This window comes from Lissotriton helveticus, chromosome 4_1, assembly GCF_964261635.1.
Source record: "Lissotriton helveticus chromosome 4_1, aLisHel1.1, whole genome shotgun sequence".
Lineage (NCBI taxonomy): Eukaryota > Metazoa > Chordata > Amphibia > Caudata > Salamandridae > Lissotriton > Lissotriton helveticus.
In genome coordinates this window covers 1,671,990,359-1,672,014,615 of record NC_136063.1, presented here as the reverse complement: position 1 = coordinate 1,672,014,615, position 24,257 = coordinate 1,671,990,359, and the positions used below count along the sequence as shown (strand labels likewise).

The window sequence follows — 24,257 nt, the reverse complement described above, 5'->3', positions numbered from 1 at the left end:
CGTATTATAATGTTTGTATTTCTGTAACTTGTTCAAGCTGATGGACGTTTTGAAAGGAATCAATAATTGTCTCTTTCAACCTACTGGTGTTGGATTTGAGCTATCAATAAACAAAGGTGACAGAAATAGAAAAGGTCAAGAGTAATAAAATAGTACCCCCAAGATTTGGACTGGTACCTTTGCATGCAAAGTCCAACGTGCCAATCATTGCTCTTTGGCGCAGCCCATTTGAGAGACAAAGAAATGGGTGTATTAGTTTGGAAATGTAAAATGTTTTAATATGTTACAGTCAAAGATGATCATTATGATATAACTTGCCTATCCTGATAAACGTTTGCATATTTAACACTGTTAAGGAGAATGTATCTGAACAGAATCAAATCACATTATAGCTCTTTACACTATGAGCATTCAACAGAGATATCGTTTCATCAATGTAAGAAATGCCCCGCACTAATGCGCTCTCTTTTGTCTCAATGGAAAAATGACTCATGTATGGGAGGGTTCCATGGTGTAATGGTTAGCACTCTGGACTCTGAATCCAGCGATCCAAGTCCAAGCTCGGTGGGACCTGTATGAATTATGAGATTTACTATTTCACCCATTTCTTAGAATTTGGTCTTGGAAAAACATAACGTCAATGTTTTATACTGATACTTATCAACGTATAAGTATGCATCTATGTATACATAGCTATATCCGTCTAGATAGCGATAAGACTATATAAAGAAATCAATTATTCATAAACATATGTATTGAAGCTGAAAACTAAAAACTGTTGTTTCCCATCCACAATTTAAACGTTAGGTTCATTTCCTCTCTCATCTATATGACCAGTAATGAGATAGTTAATTTTTGCTGATTTCTTATATGACAACATGCTTGACTTACACAGTGCATTTAATTGTGAATTTCTTTGAAAGAGAAATTCAGATTATTACCTTTGACACGTCTTTCGAAAGATTTTACTTTATGGTTATGGATTTACTTTAGAAAATCAGAGTGTAAATATATGTGTGTCTGAATTTCACGATTGTTATTCAAAACGTCATATCTTCTGTCCCCATAATACACAATTTGATTCCTCAAGTTTTGTTTTAATGAAGGATTTCCAATTAAAAAGTTCCATCTTCCCCTTATCAATAACAGTAAGATTTAAGAAAGTAATATCTTGCATCAGCCCCCTGTGATGAGTTTGAGAAAACAGAGTCAGCTCGCAAAATGTCTCATTATTTTGAGCCATTTAATTTCCATGTTTTCTAAAAGTTCTATCATTTGCTCACATCGAATAGACTTTCAGAATACAATCAATAAATTAATGTTTCACTCTACACGTGTTAGATTTGTGATATTTATGAATACACTTGACAGAAAAAGATTTGATCAACAGTCATGAAAGTGGTCCCACCGAGATTTGAACTCGGATCCTTGGATTCAAAGTCCAAAGTGCTAACCATTACACCATGGAACCTCCCATGTGACAAGGGAGCAAATTGCTGCAGCAATGTGAACATTTCAAAGTTTTTAATGTTCTACAGTCAAAGACCAACAGAATGTTATTACTTTTCTATTCTGTTCAACTTTTGCATATTGAACTATGTTAGGGAAGGATGTTGCCCAGAGGACTCAAGTAACGCTATCACTCTGTTGAACAGTACTTTTTCTGTGAGATACGATTTTGCAATAAAATATAAGATTCCCCCGTGAATGCAATCTCTTCTCTCAAAATGAAAAGCTCAACCTGGTACAGGTGGTTTGATGGTATCATGCTTAGCACTCTAGACTCTGAAAACCGGGATCTGAGTACAAATCACAGTGGGACTTATCTAAACTTTACGATTTTCTTTTCCATTCAGTTCTTAGAATTATTAATTGGAAAAACATCTCATTTACTTATAAACTTGTACATATCCACTTTACACGTATGTATCTCCCTATATCTTGCTATATGTCTCTGTATATTTATAGGACAACATAAACACATACATTACAAAAATGCATATAATAAGTAGAGGTGAAAATAATGAAAAGTTGTAATGTCACACTATTTTGTGTAGGAATGTGATGTAAACGTATTATAATGTTTGTATTTCTGTAACTTGTTCAAGCTGATGGACGTTTTGAAAGGAATCAATAATTGTCTCTTTCAACCTACTGGTGTTGGATTTGAGCTATCAATAAACAAAGGTGACAGAAATAGAAAAGGTCAAGAGTAATAAAATAGTACCCCCAAGATTTGGACTGGTACCTTTGCATGCATAGTCCAACGTGCCAATCATTGCTCTTTGGCGCAGCCCATGTGAGAGACAAAGAAATGGGTGTATTAGTTTGCAAATGTAAAATGTTTTAATATGTTACAGTCAAAGATGATCATTATGATATAACTTGCCTATCCTGATAAACGTTTGCATATTTAACACTGTTAAGGAGAATGTATCTGAACAGAATCAAATCACATTATAGCTCTTTACACTATGAGCATTCAACAGAGATATCGTTTCATCAATGTAAGAAATGCCCCGCACTAATGCGCTCTCTTTTGTCTCAATGGAAAAATGACTCATGTATGGGAGGGTTCCATGGTGTAATGGTTAGCACTCTGGACTCTGAATCCAGCGATCCAAGTCCAAGCTCGGTGGGACCTGCTTGAATTATGAGATTTACTATTTCACCCATTTCTTAGAATTTGGTCTTGGAAAAACATAACGTCAATGTTTTATACTGATACTTATCAACGTATAAGTATGCATCTATGTATACATAGCTATATCCGTCTAGATAGCGATAAGACTATATAAAGAAATCAATTATTCATAAACATATGTATTGAAGCTGAAAACTAAAAACTGTTGTTTCCCATCCACAATTTAAACGTTAGGTTCATTTCCTCTCTCATCTATATGACCAGTAATGAGATAGTTAATTTTTGCTGATTTCTTATATGACAACATGCTTGACTTACACAGTGCATTTAATTGTGAATTTCTTTGAAAGAGAAATTCAGATTATTACCTTTGACACGTCTTTCGAAAGATTTTACTTTATGGTTATGGATTTACTTTAGAAAATCAGAGTGTAAATATATGTGTGTCTGAATTTCACGATTGTTATTCAAAACGTCATATCTTCTGTCCCCATAATACACAATTTGATTCCTCAAGTTTTGTTTTAATGAAGGATTTCCAATTAAAAAGTTCCATCTTCCCCTTATCAATAACAGTAAGATTTAAGAAAGTAATATCTTGCATCAGCCCCCTGTGATGAGTTTGAGAAAACAGAGTCAGCTCGCAAAATGTCTCATTATTTTGAGCCATTTAATTTCCATGTTTTCTAAAAGTTCTATCATTTGCTCACATCGAATAGACTTTCAGAATACAATCAATAAATTAATGTTTCACTCTACACGTGTTAGATTTGTGATATTTATGAATACACTTGACAGAAAAAGATTTGATCAACAGTCATGAAAGTGGTCCCACCGAGATTTGAACTCGGATCCTTGGATTCAAAGTCCAAAGTGCTAACCATTACACCATGGAACCTCCCATGTGACAAGGAAGCAAATTGCTGCAGCAATGTGAACATTTCAAAGTTTTTAATGTTCTACAGTCAAAGACCAACAGAATGTTATTACTTTTCTATTCTGTTCAACTTTTGCATATTGAACTATGTTAGGGAAGGATGTTGCCCAGAGGACTCAAGTAACGCTATCACTCTGTTGAACAGTACTTTTTCTGTGAGATACGATTTTGCAATAAAATATAAGATTCCCCCGTGAATGCAATCTCTTCTCTCAAAATGAAAAGCTCAACCTGGTACAGGTGGTTTGATGGTATCATGCTTAGCACTCTAGACTCTGAAAACCGGGATCTGAGTACAAATCACAGTGGGACTTATCTAAACTTTACGATTTTCTTTTCCATTCAGTTCTTAGAATTATTAATTGGAAAAACATCTCATTTACTTATAAACTTGTACATATCCACTTTACACGTATGTATCTCCCTATATCTTGCTATATGTCTCTGTATATTTATAGGACAACATAAACACATACATTACAAAAATGCATATAATAAGTAGAGGTGAAAATAATGAAAAGTTGTAATGTCACACTATTTTGTGTAGGAATGTGATGTAAACGTATTATAATGTTTGTATTTCTGTAACTTGTTCAAGCTGATGGACGTTTTGAAAGGAATCAATAATTGTCTCTTTCAACCTACTGGTGTTGGATTTGAGCTATCAATAAACAAAGGTGACAGAAATAGAAAAGGTCAAGAGTAATAAAATAGTACCCCCAAGATTTGGACTGGTACCTTTGCATGCATAGTCCAACGTGCCAATCATTGCTCTTTGGCGCAGCCCATGTGAGAGACAAAGAAATGGGTGTATTAGTTTGCAAATGTAAAATGTTTTAATATGTTACAGTCAAAGATGATCATTATGATATAACTTGCCTATCCTGATAAACGTTTGCATATTTAACACTGTTAAGGAGAATGTATCTGAACAGAATCAAATCACATTATAGCTCTTTACACTATGAGCATTCAACAGAGATATCGTTTCATCAATGTAAGAAATGCCCCGCACTAATGCGCTCTCTTTTGTCTCAATGGAAAAATGACTCATGTATGGGAGGGTTCCATGGTGTAATGGTTAGCACTCTGGACTCTGAATCCAGCGATCCAAGTCCAAGCTCGGTGGGACCTGCTTGAATTATGAGATTTACTATTTCACCCATTTCTTAGAATTTGGTCTTGGAAAAACATAACGTCAATGTTTTATACTGATACTTATCAACGTATAAGTATGCATCTATGTATACATAGCTATATCCGTCTAGATAGCGATAAGACTATATAAAGAAATCAATTATTCATAAACATATGTATTGAAGCTGAAAACTAAAAACTGTTGTTTCCCATCCACAATTTAAACGTTAGGTTCATTTCCTCTCTCATCTATATGACCAGTAATGAGATAGTTAATTTTTGCTGATTTCTTATATGACAACATGCTTGACTTACACAGTGCATTTAATTGTGAATTTCTTTGAAAGAGAAATTCAGATTATTACCTTTGACACGTCTTTCGAAAGATTTTACTTTATGGTTATGGATTTACTTTAGAAAATCAGAGTGTAAATATATGTGTGTCTGAATTTCACGATTGTTATTCAAAACGTCATATCTTCTGTCCCCATAATACACAATTTGATTCCTCAAGTTTTGTTTTAATGAAGGATTTCCAATTAAAAAGTTCCATCTTCCCCTTATCAATAACAGTAAGATTTAAGAAAGTAATATCTTGCATCAGCCCCCTGTGATGAGTTTGAGAAAACAGAGTCAGCTCGCAAAATGTCTCATTATTTTGAGCCATTTAATTTCCATGTTTTCTAAAAGTTCTATCATTTGCTCACATCGAATAGACTTTCAGAATACAATCAATAAATTAATGTTTCACTCTACACGTGTTAGATTTGTGATATTTATGAATACACTTGACAGAAAAAGATTTGATCAACAGTCATGAAAGTGGTCCCACCGAGATTTGAACTCGGATCCTTGGATTCAAAGTCCAAAGTGCTAACCATTACACCATGGAACCTCCCATGTGACAAGGAAGCAAATTGCTGCAGCAATGTGAACATTTCAAAGTTTTTAATGTTCTACAGTCAAAGACCAACAGAATGTTATTACTTTTCTATTCTGTTCAACTTTTGCATATTGAACTATGTTAGGGAAGGATGTTGCCCAGAGGACTCAAGTAACGCTATCACTCTGTTGAACAGTACTTTTTCTGTGAGATACGATTTTGCAATAAAATATAAGATTCCCCCGTGAATGCAATCTCTTCTCTCAAAATGAAAAGCTCAACCTGGTACAGGTGGTTTGATGGTATCATGCTTAGCACTCTAGACTCTGAAAACCGGGATCTGAGTACAAATCACAGTGGGACTTATCTAAACTTTACGATTTTCTTTTCCATTCAGTTCTTAGAATTATTAATTGGAAAAACATCTCATTTACTTATAAACTTGTACATATCCACTTTACACGTATGTATCTCCCTATATCTTGCTATATGTCTCTGTATATTTATAGGACAACATAAACACATACATTACAAAAATGCATATAATTAGTAGAGGTGAAAATAATGAAAAGTTGTTGCCTCTCCACATTTGAAACATGAGCTTCTTCTCCTTACTCTTCTATATGTCATGAAATTGAGATAGTCACTTTTTACTCAATTTTGATCTAACAATATAGTTGATTTATACAAAGCATATCATATGATTTGTGAATAATCTTAAAAGAGAAAATTAGATCAGTACCTGTGAGGCCTCCAAGCAAAAGCTTATGTTTCACGATTGCAGATCGACTGTTGAAAATCAGCATGAAAAACGTTTTATTTCACAATTTCCATACTAATATACAAAAAACATTTGTACTATCTGAATGATACCGTCATTGTGGTTCTCTAGGTTTGATTTAAGAACACTTCTCTTTCAAAATGTGCTAAATTCGCCTTATCAATAGCGCAGAAAGCTTCAAAAAGGGATGCTGGGAATCAGGCCTCTGAAATGCATTTCAGAAAAACAGGATAGGATTTCTTAATGTCACACTATTTTGTGTAGGAATGTGATGTAAACGTATTATAATGTTTGTATTTCTGTAACTTGTTCAAGCTGATGGACGTTTTGAAAGGAATCAATAATTGTCTCTTTCAACCTACTGGTGTTGGATTTGAGCTATCAATAAACAAAGGTGACAGAAATAGAAAAGGTCAAGAGTAATAAAATAGTACCCCCAAGATTTGGACTGGTACCTTTGCATGCAAAGTCCAACGTGCCAATCATTGCTCTTTGGCGCAGCCCATTTGAGAGACAAAGAAATGGGTGTATTAGTTTGGAAATGTAAAATGTTTTAATATGTTACAGTCAAAGATGATCATTATGATATAACTTGCCTATCCTGATAAACGTTTGCATATTTAACACTGTTAAGGAGAATGTATCTGAACAGAATCAAATCACATTATAGCTCTTTACACTATGAGCATTCAACAGAGATATCGTTTCATCAATGTAAGAAATGCCCCGCACTAATGCGCTCTCTTTTGTCTCAATGGAAAAATGACTCATGTATGGGAGGGTTCCATGGTGTAATGGTTAGCACTCTGGACTCTGAATCCAGCGATCCAAGTCCAAGCTCGGTGGGACCTGTATGAATTATGAGATTTACTATTTCACCCATTTCTTAGAATTTGGTCTTGGAAAAACATAACGTCAATGTTTTATACTGATACTTATCAACGTATAAGTATGCATCTATGTATACATAGCTATATCCGTCTAGATAGCGATAAGACTATATAAAGAAATCAATTATTCATAAACATATGTATTGAAGCTGAAAACTAAAAACTGTTGTTTCCCATCCACAATTTAAACGTTAGGTTCATTTCCTCTCTCATCTATATGACCAGTAATGAGATAGTTAATTTTTGCTGATTTCTTATATGACAACATGCTTGACTTACACAGTGCATTTAATTGTGAATTTCTTTGAAAGAGAAATTCAGATTATTACCTTTGACACGTCTTTCGAAAGATTTTACTTTATGGTTATGGATTTACTTTAGAAAATCAGAGTGTAAATATATGTGTGTCTGAATTTCACGATTGTTATTCAAAACGTCATATCTTCTGTCCCCATAATACACAATTTGATTCCTCAAGTTTTGTTTTAATGAAGGATTTCCAATTAAAAAGTTCCATCTTCCCCTTATCAATAACAGTAAGATTTAAGAAAGTAATATCTTGCATCAGCCCCCTGTGATGAGTTTGAGAAAACAGAGTCAGCTCGCAAAATGTCTCATTATTTTGAGCCATTTAATTTCCATGTTTTCTAAAAGTTCTATCATTTGCTCACATCGAATAGACTTTCAGAATACAATCAATAAATTAATGTTTCACTCTACCCGTGTTAGATTTGTGATATTTATGAATACACTTGACAGAAAAAGATTTGATCAACAGTCATGAAAGTGGTCCCACCGAGATTTGAACTTGGATCCTTGGATTCAACGTCCAAAGTGCTAACCATTACACCATGGAACCTCCCACGTGACAAGGGAGCAAATTGCTGCAGCAATGTGTACATTTCAAAGTTTTTAATGTTCTACAGTCAAAGACCAACAGAATGTTATTACTTTTCTATTCTGTTCAACTTTTGCATATTGAACTATGTTAGGGAAGGATGTTGCCCAGAGGACTCAAGTAACGCTATCACTCTGTTGAACAGTACTTTTTATGTGAGATACGATTTTGCAATAAAATATAAGATTCCCCCGTGAATGCAATCTCTTCTCTCAAAATGAAAAGCTCAACCTGGTACAGGTGATTTGATGGTATCATGCTTAGCACTCTAGACTCTGAAAACCGGGATCTGAGTACAAATCACAGTGGGACTTATCTAAACTTTACGATTTTCTTTTCCATTCAGTTCTTAGAATTATTAATTGGAAAAACATCTCATTTACTTATAAACTTGTACATATCCACTTTACACGTATGTATCTCCCTATATCTTGCTATATGTCTCTGTATATTTATAGGACAACATAAACACATACATTATAAAAATGCATATAATTAGTAGAGGTGAAAATAATGAAAAGTTGTTGCCTCTCCACATTTGAAACATGAGCTTCTTCTCCTTACTCTTCTATATGTCATGAAATTGAGATAGTCACTTTTTACTCAATTTTGATCTAACAATATAGTTGATTTATACAAAGCATATCATATGATTTGTGAATAATCTTAAAAGAGAAAATTAGATCAGTACCTGTGAGGCCTCCAAGCAAAAGCTTATGTTTCACGATTGCAGATCGACTGTTGAAAATCAGCATGAAAAACGTTTTATTTCACAATTTCCATACTAATATACAAAAAACATTTGTACTATCTGAATGATACCGTCATTGTGGTTCTCTAGGTTTGATTTAAGAACACTTCTCTTTCAAAATGTGCTAAATTCGCCTTATCAATAGCGCAGAAAGCTTCAAAAAGGGATGCTGGGAATCAGGCCTCTGAAATGCATTTCAGAAAAACAGGATAGGATTTCTTAATGTCACACTATTTTGTGTAGGAATGTGATGTAAACGTATTATAATGTTTGTATTTCTGTAACTTGTTCAAGCTGATGGACGTTTTGAAAGGAATCAATAATTGTCTCTTTCAACCTACTGGTGTTGGATTTGAGCTATCAATAAACAAAGGTGACAGAAATAGAAAAGGTCAAGAGTAATAAAATAGTACCCCCAAGATTTGGCTGGTACCTTTGCATGCAAAGTCCAACGTGCCAATCATTGCTCTTTGGCGCAGCCCATTTGAGAGACAAAGAAATGGGTGTATTAGTTTGGAAATGTAAAATGTTTTAATATGTTACAGTCAAAGATGATCATTATGATATAACTTGCCTATCCTGATAAACGTTTGCATATTTAACACTGTTAAGGAGAATGTATCTGAACAGAATCAAATCACATTATAGCTCTTTACACTATGAGCATTCAACAGAGATATCGTTTCATCAATGTAAGAAATGCCCCGCACTAATGCGCTCTCTTTTGTCTCAATGGAAAAATGACTCATGTATGGGAGGGTTCCATGGTGTAATGGTTAGCACTCTGGACTCTGAATCCAGCGATCCAAGTCCAAGCTCGGTGGGACCTGTATGAATTATGAGATTTACTATTTCACCCATTTCTTAGAATTTGGTCTTGGAAAAACATAACGTCAATGTTTTATACTGATACTTATCAACGTATAAGTATGCATCTATGTATACATAGCTATATCCGTCTAGATAGCGATAAGACTATATAAAGAAATCAATTATTCATAAACATATGTATTGAAGCTGAAAACTAAAAACTGTTGTTTCCCATCCACAATTTAAACGTTAGGTTCATTTCCTCTCTCATCTATATGACCAGTAATGAGATAGTTAATTTTTGCTGATTTCTTATATGACAACATGCTTGACTTACACAGTGCATTTAATTGTGAATTTCTTTGAAAGAGAAATTCAGATTATTACCTTTGACACGTCTTTCGAAAGATTTTACTTTATGGTTATGGATTTACTTTAGAAAATCAGAGTGTAAATATATGTGTGTCTGAATTTCACGATTGTTATTCAAAACGTCATATCTTCTGTCCCCATAATACACAATTTGATTCCTCAAGTTTTGTTTTAATGAAGGATTTCCAATTAAAAAGTTCCATCTTCCCCTTATCAATAACAGTAAGATTTAAGAAAGTAATATCTTGCATCAGCCCCCTGTGATGAGTTTGAGAAAACAGAGTCAGCTCGCAAAATGTCTCATTATTTTGAGCCATTTAATTTCCATGTTTTCTAAAAGTTCTATCATTTGCTCACATCGAATAGACTTTCAGAATACAATCAATAAATTAATGTTTCACTCTACCCGTGTTAGATTTGTGATATTTATGAATACACTTGACAGAAAAAGATTTGATCAACAGTCATGAAAGTGGTCCCACCGAGATTTGAACTCGGATCCTTGGATTCAAAGTCCAAAGTGCTAACCATTACACCATGGAACCTCCCATGTGACAAGGGAGCAAATTGCTGCAGCAATGTGAACATTTCAAAGTTTTTAATGTTCTACAGTCAAAGACCAACAGAATGTTATTACTTTTCTATTCTGTTCAACTTTTGCATATTGAACTATGTTAGGGAAGGATGTTGCCCAGAGGACTCAAGTAACGCTATCACTCTGTTGAACAGTACTTTTTATGTGAGATACGATTTTGCAATAAAATATAAGATTCCCCCGTGAATGCAATCTCTTCTCTCAAAATGAAAAGCTCAACCTGGTACAGGTGGTTTGATGGTATCATGCTTAGCACTCTAGACTCTGAAAACCGGGATCTGAGTACAAATCACAGTGGGACTTATCTAAACTTTACGATTTTCTTTTCCATTCAGTTCTTAGAATTATTAATTGGAAAAACATCTCATTTACTTATAAACTTGTACATATCCACTTTACACGTATGTATCTCCCTATATCTTGCTATATGTCTCAGTATATTTATAGGACAACATAAACACATACATTATAAAAATGCATATAATTAGTAGAGGTGAAAATAATGAAAAGTTGTTGCCTCTCCACATTTGAAACATGAGCTTCTTCTCCTTACTCTTCTATATGTCATGAAATTGAGATAGTCACTTTTTACTCAATTTTGATCTAACAATATAGTTGATTTATACAAAGCATATCATATGATTTGTGAATAATCTTAAAAGAGAAAATTAGATCAGTACCTGTGAGGCCTCCAAGCAAAAGCTTATGTTTCACGATTGCAGATCGACTGTTGAAAATCAGCATGAAAAACGTTTTATTTCACAATTTCCATACTAATATACAAAAAACATTTGTACTATCTGAATGATACCGTCATTGTGGTTCTCTAGGTTTGATTTAAGAACACTTCTCTTTCAAAATGTGCTAAATTCGCCTTATCAATAGCGCAGAAAGCTTCAAAAAGGGATGCTGGGAATCAGGCCTCTGAAATGCATTTCAGAAAAACAGGATAGGATTTCTTAATGTCACACTATTTTGTGTAGGAATGTGATGTAAACGTATTATAATGTTTGTATTTCTGTAACTTGTTCAAGCTGATGGACGTTTTGAAAGGAATCAATAATTGTCTCTTTCAACCTACTGGTGTTGGATTTGAGCTATGAATAAACAAAGGTGACAGAAATAGAAAAGGTCAAGAGTAATAAAATAGTACCCCCAAGATTTGGACTGGTACCTTTGCATGCATAGTCCAACGTGCCAATCATTGCTCTTTGGCGCAGCCCATGTGAGAGACAAAGAAATGGGTGTATTAGTTTGCAAATGTAAAATGTTTTAATATGTTACAGTCAAAGATGATCATTATGATATAACTTGCCTATCCTGATAAACGTTTGCATATTTAACACTGTTAAGGAGAATGTATCTGAACAGAATCAAATCACATTATAGCTCTTTACACTATGAGCATTCAACAGAGATATCGTTTCATCAATGTAAGAAATGCCCCCGCACTAATGCGCTCTCTTTTGTCTCAATGGAAAAATGACTAATGTATGGGAGGGTTCCATGGTGTAATGGTTAGCACTCTGGACTCTGAATCCAGCGATCCGAGTTCAAATCTCGGTGGGACCTGCTTGAATTATGAGATTTACTATTTCACCCATTTCTTAGAATTTGGTGTTGGAAAAACATAACGTCAATTTTTTATACTGATACTTATCAACGTATAAGTATGCATCTATGTATACATAGCTATATCCGTCTAGATAGCGATAAGACTATATAAAGAAATCAATTATTCATAAACATATGTATTGAAGCTGAAAACTAAAAACTGTTGTTTCCCATCCACAATTTAAACGTTAGGTTCATTTCCTCTCTCATCTATATGACCAGTAATGAGATAGTTAATTTTTGCTGATTTCTTATATGACAACATGCTTGACTTACACAGTGCATTTAATTGTGAATTTCTTTGAAAGAGAAATTCAGATTATTACCTTTGACACGTCTTTCGAAAGATATTACTTTATGGTTATGGATTTACTTTAGAAAATCAGAGTGTAAATATATGTGTGTCTGAATTTCACGATTGTTATTCAAAACGTCATATCTTCTGTCCCCATAATACACAATTTGATTCCTCAAGTTTTGTTTTAATGAAGGATTTCCAATTAAAAAGTTCCATCTTCCCCTTATCAATAACAGTAAGATTTAAGAAAGTAATATCTTGCATCAGCCCCCTGTGATGAGTTTGAGAAAACAGAGTCAGCTCGCAAAATGTCTCATTATTTTGAGCCATTTAATTTCCATGTTTTCTAAAAGTTCTATCATTTGCTCACATCGAATAGACTTTCAGAATACAATCAATAAATTAATGTTTCACTCTACACGTGTTAGATTTGTGATATTTATGAATACACTTGACAGAAAAAGATTTGATCAACAGTCATGAAAGTGGTCCCACCGAGATTTGAACTCGGATCCTTGGATTCAAAGTCCAAAGTGCTAACCATTACACCATGGAACCTCCCATGTGACAAGGGAGCAAATTGCTGCAGCAATGTGAACATTTCAAAGTTTTTAATGTTCTACAGTCAAAGACCAACAGAATGTTATTACTTTTCTATTCTGTTCAACTTTTGCATATTGAACTATGTTAGGGAAGGATGTTGCCCAGAGGACTCAAGTAACGCTATCACTCTGTTGAACAGTACTTTTTCTGTGAGATACGATTTTGCAATAAAATATAAGATTCCCCCGTGAATGCAATCTCTTCTCTCAAAATGAAAAGCTCAACCTGGTACAGGTGGTTTGATGGTATCATGCTTAGCACTCTAGACTCTGAAAACCGGGATCTGAGTACAAATCACAGTGGGACTTATCTAAACTTTACGATTTTCTTTTCCATTCAGTTCTTAGAATTATTAATTGGAAAAACATCTCATTTACTTATAAACTTGTACATATCCACTTTACACGTATGTATCTCCCTATATCTTGCTATATGTCTCTGTATATTTATAGGACAACATAAACACATACATTACAAAAATGCATATAATAAGTAGAGGTGAAAATAATGAAAAGTTGTAATGTCACACTATTTTGTGTAGGAATGTGATGTAAACGTATTATAATGTTTGTATTTCTGTAACTTGTTCAAGCTGATGGACGTTTTGAAAGGAATCAATAATTGTCTCTTTCAACCTACTGGTGTTGGATTTGAGCTATCAATAAACAAAGGTGACAGAAATAGAAAAGGTCAAGAGTAATAAAATAGTACCCCCAAGATTTGGACTGGTACCTTTGCATGCATAGTCCAACGTGCCAATCATTGCTCTTTGGCGCAGCCCATGTGAGAGACAAAGAAATGGGTGTATTAGTTTGCAAATGTAAAATGTTTTAATATGTTACAGTCAAAGATGATCATTATGATATAACTTGCCTATCCTGATAAACGTTTGCATATTTAACACTGTTAAGGAGAATGTATCTGAACAGAATCAAATCACATTATAGCTCTTTACACTATGAGCATTCAACAGAGATATCGTTTCATCAATGTAAGAAATGCCCCGCACTAATGCGCTCTCTTTTGTCTCAATGGAAAAATGACTCATGTATGGGAGGGTTCCATGGTGTAATGGTTAGCACTCTGGACTCTGAATCCAGCGATCCAAGTCCAAGCTCGGTGGGACCTGCTTGAATTATGAGATTTACTATTTCACCCATTTCTTAGAATTTGGTCTTGGAAAAACATAACGTCAATGTTTTATACTGATACTTATCAACGTATAAGTATGCATCTATGTATACATAGCTATATCCGTCTAGATAGCGATAAGACTATATAAAGAAATCAATTATTCATAAACATATGTATTGAAGCTGAAAACTAAAAACTGTTGTTTCCCATCCACAATTTAAACGTTAGGTTCATTTCCTCTCTCATCTATATGACCAGTAATGAGATAGTTAATTTTTGCTGATTTCTTATATGACAACATGCTTGACTTACACAGTGCATTTAATTGTGAATTTCTTTGAAAGAGAAATTCAGATTATTACCTTTGACACGTCTTTCGAAAGATATTACTTTATGGTTATGGATTTACTTTAGAAAATCAGAGTGTAAATATATGTGTGTCTGAATTTCACGATTGTTATTCAAAACGTCATATCTTCTGTCCCCATAATACACAATTTGATTCCTCAAGTTTTGTTTTAATGAAGGATTTCCAATTAAAAAGTTCCATCTTCCCCTTATCAATAACAGTAAGATTTAAGAAAGTAATATCTTGCATCAGCCCCCTGTGATGAGTTTGAGAAAACAGAGTCAGCTCGCAAAATGTCTCATTATTTTGAGCCATTTAATGTCCATGTTTTCTAAAAGTTCTATCATTTGCTCACATCGAATAGACTTTCAGAATACAATCAATAAATTAATGTTTCACTCTACACGTGTTAGATTTGTGATATTTATGAATACACTTGACAGAAAAAGATTTGATCAACAGTCATGAAAGTGGTCCCACCGAGATTTGAACTCGGATCCTTGGATTCAAAGTCCAAAGTGCTAACCATTACACCATGGAACCTCCCATGTGACAAGGGAGCAAATTGCTGCAGCAATGTGAACATTTCAAAGTTTTTAATGTTCTACAGTCAAAGACCAACAGAATGTTATTACTTTTCTATTCTGTTCAACTTTTGCATATTGAACTATGTTAGGGAAGGATGTTGCCCAGAGGACTCAAGTAACGCTATCACTCTGTTGAACAGTACTTTTTCTGTGAGATACGATTTTGCAATAAAATATAAGATTCCCCCGTGAATGCAATCTCTTCTCTCAAAATGAAAAGCTCAACCTGGTACAGGTGGTTTGATGGTATCATGCTTAGCACTCTAGACTCTGAAAACCGGGATCTGAGTACAAATCACAGTGGGACTTATCTAAACTTTACGATTTTCTTTTCCATTCAGTTCTTAGAATTATTAATTGGAAAAACATCTCATTTACTTATAAACTTGTACATATCCACTTTACACGTATGTATCTCCCTATATCTTGCTATATGTCTCTGTATATTTATAGGACAACATAAACACATACATTACAAAAATGCATATAATTAGTAGAGGTGAAAATAATGAAAAGTTGTTGCCTCTCCACATTTGAAACATGAGCTTCTTCTCCTTACTCTTCTATATGTCATGAAATTGAGATAGTCACTTTTTACTCAATTTTGATCTAACAATATAGTTGATTTATACAAAGCATATCATATGATTTGTGAATAATCTTAAAAGAGAAAATTAGATCAGTACCTGTGAGGCCTCCAAGCAAAAGCTTATGTTTCACGATTGCAGATCGACTGTTGAAAATCAGCATGAAAAACGTTTTATTTCACAATTTCCATACTAATATACAAAAAACATTTGTACTATCTGAATGATACCGTCATTGTGGTTCTCTAGGTTTGATTTAAGAACACTTCTCTTTCAAAATGTGCTAAATTCGCCTTATCAATAGCGCAGAAAGCTTCAAAAAGGGATGCTGGGAATCAGGCCTCTGAAATGCATTTCAGAAAAACAGGATAGGATTTCTTAATGTCACACTATTTTGTGTAGGAATGTGATGTAAACGTATTATAATGTTTGTATTTCTGTAACTTGTTCAAGCTGATGGACGTTTTGAAAGGAATCAATAATTGTCTCTTTCAACCTACTGGTGTTGGATTTGAGCTATGAATAAACAAAGGTGACAGAAATAGAAAAGGTCAAGAGTAATAAAATAGTACCCCCAAGATTTGGACTGGTACCTTTGCATGCATAGTCCAACGTGCCAATCATTGCTCTTTGGCGCAGCCCATGTGAGAGACAAAGAAATGGGTGTATTAGTTTGCAAATGTAAAATGTTTTAATATGTTACAGTCAAAGATGATCATTATGATATAACTTGCCTATCCTGATAAACGTTTGCATATTTAACACTGTTAAGGAGAATGTATCTGAACAGAATCAAATCACATTATAGCTCTTTACACTATGAGCATTCAACAGAGATATCGTTTCATCAATGTAAGAAATGCCCCCGCACTAATGCGCTCTCTTTTGTCTCAATGGAAAAATGACTAATGTATGGGAGGGTTCCATGGTGTAATGGTTAGCACTCTGGACTCTGAATCCAGCGATCCGAGTTCAAATCTCGGTGGGACCTGCTTGAATTATGAGATTTACTATTTCACCCATTTCTTAGAATTTGGTCTTGGAAAAACATAACGTCAATTTTTTATACTGATACTTATCAACGTATAAGTATGCATCTATGTATACATAGCTATATCCGTCTAGATAGCGATAAGACTATATAAAGAAATCAATTATTCATAAACATATGTATTGAAGCTGAAAACTAAAAACTGTTGTTTCCCATCCACAATTTAAACGTTAGGTTCATTTCCTCTCTCATCTATATGACCAGTAATGAGATAGTTAATTTTTGCTGATTTCTTATATGACAACATGCTTGACTTACACAGTGCATTTAATTGTGAATTTCTTTGAAAGAGAAATTCAGATTATTACCTTTGACACGTCTTTCGAAAGATATTACTTTATGGTTATGGATTTACTTTAGAAAATCAGAGTGTAAATATATGTGTGTCTGAATTTCACGATTGTTATTCAAAACGTCATATCTTCTGTCCCCATAATACACAATTTGATTCCTCAAGTTTTGTTTTAATGAAGGATTTCCAATTAAAAAGTTCCATCTTCCCCTTATCAATAACAGTAAGATTTAAGAAAGTAATATCTTGCATCAGCCCCCTGTGATGAGTTTGAGAAAACAGAGTCAGCTCGCAAAATGTCTCATTATTTTGAGCCATTTAATTTCCATGTTTTCTAAAAGTTCTATCATTTGCTCACATCGAATAGACTTTCAGAATACAATCAATAAATTAATGTTTCACTCTACACGTGTTAGATTTGTGATATTTATGAATACACTTGACAGAAAAAGATTTGATCAACAGTCATGAAAGTGGTCCCACCGAGATTTGAACTCGGATCCTTGGATTCAAAGTCCAAAGTGCTAACCATTACACCATGGAACCTCCCATGTGACAAGGGAGCAAATTGCTGCAGCAATGTGAACATTTCAAAGTTTTTAATGTTCTACAGTCAAAGACCAACAGAATGTTATTACTTTTCTATTCTGTTCAACTTTTGCATATTGAACTATGTTAGGGAAGGATGTTGCCCAGAGGACTCAAGTAACGCTATCACTCTGTTGAACAGTACTTTTTCTGTGAGATACGATTTTGCAATAAAATATAAGATTCCCCCGTGAATGCAATCTCTTCTCTCAAAATGAAAAGCTCAACCTGGTACAGGTGGTTTGATGGTATCATGCTTAGCACTCTAGACTCTGAAAACCGGGATCTGAGTACAAATCACAGTGGGACTTATCTAAACTTTACGATTTTCTTTTCCATTCAGTTCTTAGAATTATTAATTGGAAAAACATCTCATTTACTTATAAACTTGTACATATCCACTTTACACGTATGTATCTCCCTATATCTTGCTATATGTCTCTGTATATTTATAGGACAACATAAACACATACATTACAAAAATGCATATAATAAGTAGAGGTGAAAATAATGAAAAGTTGTAATGTCACACTATTTTGTGTAGGAATGTGATGTAAACGTATTATAATGTTTGTATTTCTGTAACTTGTTCAAGCTGATGGACGTTTTGAAAGGAATCAATAATTGTCTCTTTCAACCTACTGGTGTTGGATTTGAGCTATCAATAAACAAAGGTGACAGAAATAGAAAAGGTCAAGAGTAATAAAATAGTACCCCCAAGATTTGGACTGGTACCTTTGCATGCATAGTCCAACGTGCCAATCATTGCTCTTTGGCGCAGCCCATGTGAGAGACAAAGAAATGGGTGTATTAGTTTGCAAATGTAAAATGTTTTAATATGTTACAGTCAAAGATGATCATTATGATATAACTTGCCTATCCTGATAAACGTTTGCATATTTAACACTGTTAAGGAGAATGTATCTGAACAGAATCAAATCACATTATAGCTCTTTACACTATGAGCATTCAACAGAGATATCGTTTCATCAATGTAAGAAATGCCCCCGCACTAATGCGCTCTCTTTTGTCTCAATGGAAAAATGACTAATGTATGGGAGGGTTCCATGGTGTAATGGTTAGCACTCTGGACTCTGAATCCAGCGATCCGAGTTCAAATCTCGGTGGGACCTGCTTGAATTATGAGATTTACTATTTCACCCATTTCTTAGAATTTGGTCTTGGAAAAACATAACGTCAATTTTTTATACTGATACTTATCAACGTATAAGTATGCATCTATGTATACATAGCTATATCCGTCTAGATAGCGATAAGACTATATAAAGAAATCAATTATTCATAAACATATGTATTGAAGCTGAAAACTAAAAACTGTTGTTTCCCATCCACAATTTAAACGTTAGGTTCATTTCCTCTCTCATCTATATGACCAGTAATGAGATAGTTAATTTTTGCTGATTTCTTATATGACAACATGCTTGACTTACACAGTGCATTTAATTGTGAATTTCTTTGAAAGAGAAATTCAGATTATTACCTTTGACACGTCTTTCGAAAGATATTACTTTATGGTTATGGATTTACTTTAGAAAATCAGAGTGTAAATATATGTGTGTCTGAATTTCACGATTGTTATTCAAAACGTCATATCTTCTGTCCCCATAATACACAATTTGATTCCTCAAGTTTTGTTTTAATGAAGGATTTCCAATTAAAAAGTTCCATCTTCCCCTTATCAATAACAGTAAGATTTAAGAAAGTAATATCTTGCATCAGCCCCCTGTGATGAGTTTGAGAAAACAGAGTCAGCTCGCAAAATGTCTCATTATTTTGAGCCATTTAATTTCCATGTTTTCTAAAAGTTCTATCATTTGCTCACATCGAATAGACTTTCAGAATACAATCAATAAATTAATGTTTCACTCTACACGTGTTAGATTTGTGATATTTATGAATACACTTGACAGAAAAAGATTTGATCAACAGTCATGAAAGTGGTCCCACCGAGATTTGAACTCGGATCCTTGGATTCAAAGTCCAAAGTGCTAACCATTACACCATGGAACCTCCCATGTGACAAGGGAGCAAATTGCTGCAGCAATGTGAACATTTCAAAGTTTTTAATGTTCTACAGTCAAAGACCAACAGAATGTTATTACTTTTCTATTCTGTTCAACTTTTGCATATTGAACTATGTTAGGGAAGGATGTTGCCCAGAGGACTCAAGTAACGCTATCACTCTGTTGAACAGTACTTTTTCTGTGAGATACGATTTTGCAATAAAATATAAGATTCCCCCGTGAATGCAATCTCTTCTCTCAAAATGAAAAGCTCAACCTGGTACAGGTGGTTTGATGGTATCATGCTTAGCACTCTAGACTCTGAAAACCGGGATCTGAGTACAAATCACAGTGGGACTTATCTAAACTTTACGATTTTCTTTTCCATTCAGTTCTTAGAATTATTAATTGGAAAAACATCTCATTTACTTATAAACTTGTACATATCCACTTTACACGTATGTATCTCCCTATATCTTGCTATATGTCTCTGTATATTTATAGGACAACATAAACACATACATTACAAAAATGCATATAATAAGTAGAGGTGAAAATAATGAAAAGTTGTAATGTCACACTATTTTGTGTAGGAATGTGATGTAAACGTATTATAATGTTTGTATTTCTGTAACTTGTTCAAGCTGATGGACGTTTTGAAAGGAATCAATAATTGTCTCTTTCAACCTACTGGTGTTGGATTTGAGCTATCAATAAACAAAGGTGACAGAAATAGAAAAGGTCAAGAGTAATAAAATAGTACCCCCAAGATTTGGACTGGTACCTTTGCATGCATAGTCCAACGTGCCAATCATTGCTCTTTGGCGCAGCCCATGTGAGAGACAAAGAAATGGGTGTATTAGTTTGCAAATGTAAAATGTTTTAATATGTTACAGTCAAAGATGATCATTATGATATAACTTGCCTATCCTGATAAATGTTTGCATATTTAACACTGTTAAGGAGAATGTATCTGAACAGAATCAAATCACATTATAGCTCTTTACACTATGAGCATTCAACAGAGATATTGTTTCATCAATGTAAGAAATGCCCCGCACTAATGCGCTCTCTTTTGTCTCAATGGAAAAATGACTCATGTATGGGAGGGTTCCATGGTGTAATGGTTAGCACTCTGGACTCTGAATCCAGCGATCCAAGTCCAAGCTCGGTGGGACCTGCTTGAATTATGAGATTTACTATTTCACCCATTTCTTAGAATTTGGTCTTGGAAAAACATAACGTCAATGTTTTATACTGATACTTATCAACGTATAAGTATGCATCTATGTATACATAGCTATATCCGTCTAGATAGCGATAAGACTATATAAAGAAATCAATTATTCATAAACATATGTATTGAAGCTGAAAACTAAAAACTGTTGTTTCCCATCCACAATTTAAACGTTAGGTTCATTTCCTCTCTCATCTATATGACCAGTAATGAGATAGTTAATTTTTGCTGATTTCTTATATGACAACATGCTTGACTTACACAGTGCATTTAATTGTGAATTTCTTTGAAAGAGAAATTCAGATTATTACCTTTGACACGTCTTTCGAAAGATTTTACTTTATGGTTATGGATTTACTTTAGAAAATCAGAGTGTAAATATATGTGTGTCTGAATTTCATGATTGTTATTCAAAACGTCATATCTTCTGTCCCCATAATACACAATTTGATTCCTCAAGTTTTGTTTTAATGAAGGATTTCCAATTAAAAAGTTCCATCTTCCCCTTATCAATAACAGTAAGATTTAAGAAAGTAATATCTTGCATCAGCCCCCTGTGATGAGTTTGAGAAAACAGAGTCAGCTCGCAAAATGTCTCATTATTTTGAGCCATTTAATTTCCATGTTTTCTAAAAGTTCTATCATTTGCTCACATCGAATAGACTTTCAGAATACAATCAATAGATTAATGTTTCACTCTACCCGTGTTAGATTTGTGATATTTATGAATACACTTGACAGAAAAAGATTTGATCAACAGTCATGAAAGTGGTCCCACCGAGATTTGAACTCGGATCCTTGGATTCAAAGTCCAAAGTGCTAACCATTACACCATGGAACCTCCCATGTGACAAGGGAGCAAATTGCTGCAGCAATGTGAACATTTCAAAGTTTTTAATGTTCTACAGTCAAAGACCAACAGAATGTTATTACTTTTCTATTCTGTTCAACTTTTGCATATTGAACTATGTTAGGGAAGGATGTTGCCCAGAGGACTCAAGTAACGCTATCACTCTGTTGAACAGTACTTTTTATGTGAGATACGATTTTGCAATAAAATATAAGATTCCCCCGTGAATGCAATCTCTTCTCTCAAAATGAAAAGCTCAACCTGGTACAGGTGGTTTGATGGTATCATGCTTAGCACTCTAGACTCTGAAAACCGGGATCTGAGTACAAATCACAGTGGGACTTATCTAAACTTTACGATTTTCTTTTCCATTCAGTTCTTAGAATTATTAATTGGAAAAACATCTCATTTACTTATAAACTTGTACATATCCACTTTACACGTATGTATCTCCCTATATCTTGCTATATGTCTCTGTATATTTATAGGACAACATAAACACATACATTATAAAAATGCATATAATTAGTAGAGGTGAAAATAATGAAAAGTTGTTGCCTCTCCACATTTGAAACATGAGCTTCTTCTCCTTACTCTTCTATATGTCATGAAATTGAGATAGTCACTTTTTACTCAATTTTGATCTAACAATATAGTTGATTTATACAAAGCATATCATATGATTTGTGAATAATCTTAAAAGAGAAAATTAGATCAGTACCTGTGAGGCCTCCAAGCAAAAGCTTATGTTTCACGATTGCAGATCGACTGTTGAAAATCAGCATGAAAAACGTTTTATTTCACAATTTCCATACTAATATACAAAAAACATTTGTACTATCTGAATGATACCGTCATTGTGGTTCTCTAGGTTTGATTTAAGAACACTTCTCTTTCAAAATGTGCTAAATTCGCCTTATCAATAGCGCAGAAAGCTTCAAAAAGGGATGCTGGGAATCAGGCCTCTGAAATGCATTTCAGAAAAACAGGATAGGATTTCTTAATGTCACACTATTTTGTGTAGGAATGTGATGTAAACGTATTATAATGTTTGTATTTCTGTAACTTGTTCAAGCTGATGGACGTTTTGAAAGGAATCAATAATTGTCTCTTTCAACCTACTGGTGTTGGATTTGAGCTATCAATAAACAAAGGTGACAGAAATAGAAAAGGTCAAGAGTAATAAAATAGTACCCCCAAGATTTGGACTGGTACCTTTGCATGCAAAGTCCAACGTGCCAATCATTGCTCTTTGGCGCAGCCCATTTGAGAGACAAAGAAATGGGTGTATTAGTTTGCAAATGTAAAATGTTTTAATATGTTACAGTCAAAGATGATCATTATGATATAACTTGCCTATCCTGATAAACGTTTGCATATTTAACACTGTTAAGGAGAATGTATCTGAACAGAATCAAATCACATTATAGCTCTTTACACTATGAGCATTCAACAGAGATATTGTTTCATCAATGTAAGAAATGCCCCGCACTAATGCGCTCTCTTTTGTCTCAATGGAAAAATGACTCATGTATGGGAGGGTTCCATGGTGTAATGGTTAGCACTCTGGACTCTGAATCCAGCGATCCAAGTCCAAGCTCGGTGGGACCTGCTTGAATTATGAGATTTACTATTTCACCCATTTCTTAGAATTTGGTCTTGGAAAAACATAACGTCAATGTTTTATACTGATACTTATCAACGTATAAGTATGCATCTATGTATACATAGCTATATCCGTCTAGATAGCGATAAGACTATATAAAGAAATCAATTATTCATAAACATATGTATTGAAGCTGAAAACTAAAAACTGTTGTTTCCCATCCACAATTTAAACGTTAGGTTCATTTCCTCTCTCATCTATATGACCAGTAATGAGATAGTTAATTTTTGCTGATTTCTTATATGACAACATGCTTGACTTACACAGTGCATTTAATTGTGAATTTCTTTGAAAGAGAAATTCAGATTATTACCTTTGACACGTCTTTCGAAAGATTTTACTTTATGGTTATGGATTTACTTTAGAAAATCAGAGTGTAAATATATGTGTGTCTGAATTTCATGATTGTTATTCAAAACGTCATATCTTCTGTCCCCATAATACACAATTTGATTCCTCAAGTTTTGTTTTAATGAAGGATTTCCAATTAAAAAGTTCCATCTTCCCCTTATCAATAACAGTAAGATTTAAGAAAGTAATATCTTGCATCAGCCCCCTGTGATGAGTTTGAGAAAACAGAGTCAGCTCGCAAAATGTCTCATTATTTTGAGCCATTTAATTTCCATGTTTTCTAAAAGTTCTATCATTTGCTCACATCGAATAGACTTTCAGAATACAA

At 34.0% G+C, this 24,257-nt stretch overlaps 13 non-coding genes across 13 annotated transcripts; 3 read left to right on the top strand and 10 right to left on the bottom strand.

Moving 5' to 3' along the window:
- Positions 1-1,399: 1,399 nt before the first annotated feature.
- On the bottom strand, positions 1,400-1,471 carry TRNAQ-UUG (transfer RNA glutamine (anticodon UUG)). Its single transcript has one exon. It is a non-coding gene; the product is annotated as a tRNA-Gln (tRNA).
- A 1,999-nt stretch (positions 1,472-3,470) lies between these two features.
- TRNAQ-UUG (transfer RNA glutamine (anticodon UUG)) lies at positions 3,471-3,542 on the bottom strand. The gene has a single exon. It is a non-coding gene; the product is annotated as a tRNA-Gln (tRNA).
- A 1,999-nt stretch (positions 3,543-5,541) lies between these two features.
- TRNAQ-UUG (transfer RNA glutamine (anticodon UUG)) lies at positions 5,542-5,613 on the bottom strand. The gene has a single exon. It is a non-coding gene; the product is annotated as a tRNA-Gln (tRNA).
- A 2,446-nt stretch (positions 5,614-8,059) lies between these two features.
- Positions 8,060-8,131, bottom strand: TRNAQ-UUG (transfer RNA glutamine (anticodon UUG)). Its single transcript has one exon. It is a non-coding gene; the product is annotated as a tRNA-Gln (tRNA).
- Positions 8,132-10,576: 2,445 nt separating this feature from the next.
- TRNAQ-UUG (transfer RNA glutamine (anticodon UUG)) lies at positions 10,577-10,648 on the bottom strand. The gene has a single exon. It is a non-coding gene; the product is annotated as a tRNA-Gln (tRNA).
- A 1,550-nt stretch (positions 10,649-12,198) lies between these two features.
- On the top strand, positions 12,199-12,270 carry TRNAQ-CUG (transfer RNA glutamine (anticodon CUG)). Its single transcript has one exon. It is a non-coding gene; the product is annotated as a tRNA-Gln (tRNA).
- An 826-nt stretch (positions 12,271-13,096) lies between these two features.
- Positions 13,097-13,168, bottom strand: TRNAQ-UUG (transfer RNA glutamine (anticodon UUG)). The gene has a single exon. It is a non-coding gene; the product is annotated as a tRNA-Gln (tRNA).
- A 1,999-nt stretch (positions 13,169-15,167) lies between these two features.
- TRNAQ-UUG (transfer RNA glutamine (anticodon UUG)) lies at positions 15,168-15,239 on the bottom strand. Its single transcript has one exon. It is a non-coding gene; the product is annotated as a tRNA-Gln (tRNA).
- Positions 15,240-16,789: 1,550 nt separating this feature from the next.
- On the top strand, positions 16,790-16,861 carry TRNAQ-CUG (transfer RNA glutamine (anticodon CUG)). The gene has a single exon. It is a non-coding gene; the product is annotated as a tRNA-Gln (tRNA).
- Positions 16,862-17,687: 826 nt separating this feature from the next.
- On the bottom strand, positions 17,688-17,759 carry TRNAQ-UUG (transfer RNA glutamine (anticodon UUG)). The gene has a single exon. It is a non-coding gene; the product is annotated as a tRNA-Gln (tRNA).
- Positions 17,760-18,862: 1,103 nt separating this feature from the next.
- TRNAQ-CUG (transfer RNA glutamine (anticodon CUG)) lies at positions 18,863-18,934 on the top strand. Its single transcript has one exon. It is a non-coding gene; the product is annotated as a tRNA-Gln (tRNA).
- An 826-nt stretch (positions 18,935-19,760) lies between these two features.
- TRNAQ-UUG (transfer RNA glutamine (anticodon UUG)) lies at positions 19,761-19,832 on the bottom strand. The gene has a single exon. It is a non-coding gene; the product is annotated as a tRNA-Gln (tRNA).
- A 1,999-nt stretch (positions 19,833-21,831) lies between these two features.
- TRNAQ-UUG (transfer RNA glutamine (anticodon UUG)) lies at positions 21,832-21,903 on the bottom strand. The gene has a single exon. It is a non-coding gene; the product is annotated as a tRNA-Gln (tRNA).
- Positions 21,904-24,257: the final 2,354 nt, after the last annotated feature.